The sequence below is a fragment of the Verticillium alfalfae genome, genomic scaffold (genome assembly GCF_000150825.1).
Source record: "Verticillium alfalfae VaMs.102 supercont1.1 genomic scaffold, whole genome shotgun sequence".
Taxonomy (NCBI): domain Eukaryota; kingdom Fungi; phylum Ascomycota; class Sordariomycetes; order Glomerellales; family Plectosphaerellaceae; genus Verticillium; species Verticillium alfalfae.
Window position 1 is genome coordinate 684459 of NW_003315038.1, and position 1554 is coordinate 686012.

The following is a 1554-nucleotide window of genomic DNA, read 5'->3' on the forward strand; positions in this document are numbered from 1 at the left end:
GAACAGGAACACAGGGCTAGCCTGGCGGCGCAGCAGAGAAAACCGCCACAGTTGCCCGGAGTTCGGTGTTGCACAAAGGTGTTCTGTCCAATAAAATCGCCTCGCGCAACGGCGGCGCATCAACAGTCCCGTTTCCCCCCTCATTGGCCCCGCCGCCCGGGGGGTGACATTGCGGCGCAAAAAGTGAAACTAAGCATCGCGTCAAAACAGACGCAGGGTGATGGCTGCCAGCAGGTCACCTAAGTCTTAAAGCCTGCGAGTCCGAAGGCATCCCGGCACCCCCCTTGTTGCTTTTGTGGCTTTCGGAAAATACATCATACGGACCCTTGCGCTTGGATGCTTCTCCTCGTATCACGGCCAAAGCTGGTGGGCAGCACACGGATGAGACCCGTTCCAGACGGGCCCGAAACACGCCAAGCCGAGTTCCGAGGGTTCCGTCCATCCCGCTCCGGTGCCACTTCGGTCAGGTGGGGGTGAAGCGACGACCTCGGCTCGGACGGGGGTCTCCGCCGTCCCACCCCTTCGCCGGCCGATCATCTCAGGTATCTGATGGCCGGCCGTCCTTACGAAACGATCGCGTGGGAGATAAATTATGAGAGCCGGGAACGCCAGTCTCGTGGTTCAAAGGGAATGGAATGTCGAAGTCGCTTCACGTTATCTCCCGTCTTAGCCAGACATGCCAAGTGACCCATTTGCCAGGATTGAAGTTTCGGGCGCACGCACTTTGACTTGTGCCATCGCAGCTTTCGAGTTGGACATTGTCTTCAATCCAAGCCGTGTTACTCGCACAAGCATACCATGGTACTGCCACCCGAACCACTAGCCCAGCGACGATGCCTTAGGCTACTGAATTCCCAGAAACCTTCCGTCTCCGTGGGCTCAAAACCGTCCGTAGTTATTAGTCCTCCGTTCGAGGCCAGGATCTGATTTAGCCGTGGCTAAACAGTTGTGCGGCTGGCATGCGTTTCTTCACACACATGTTGCACCTATCAATGAAATGTGACTGTCTGCACGAGGTAGCAAGGAACCAGCCATGCCCAGGTGAACTCGTAGCAGCGCATTCCAAATCTTAGCGACAGGCTGGACAAATCATAACGTTGTATGAGCCGTGATTTCCCTCCAATGGTTATAATGGTTATACCAATGGGATGAGCAGCAAGTCATGATGACTGCAGAGATTGAAAGCGGACTAGAGTGCTTCCCTGGCGTCCTGCATAGAACAACACCACATCTGTCCATCTTCGGAGGCAAGCCGCATCCTCCGCCCTGTATGAGCCGAGTTGACGCACATGCAGAGCCGACGCATCATGCACCCCGCCTCTGATCAACGTCTTGCCTCCGAAATCCATCGCACCGGCCTCAGCCGAGTCCAACTCACGCGCCGGTTGCCCACACACCGCCACTCTCTCTCTCTCTCTCTTCTTCTCTTCCCCGGCCAGCTGCAAAGACGACAGACACTACGTGCAATGCGATGAAACCCCCCGCTCATTCCAAATATCTCCGACCCCAGACCTTCCCATCATCCCCACGTCTCTCCTTTTCCACCCCTCGATC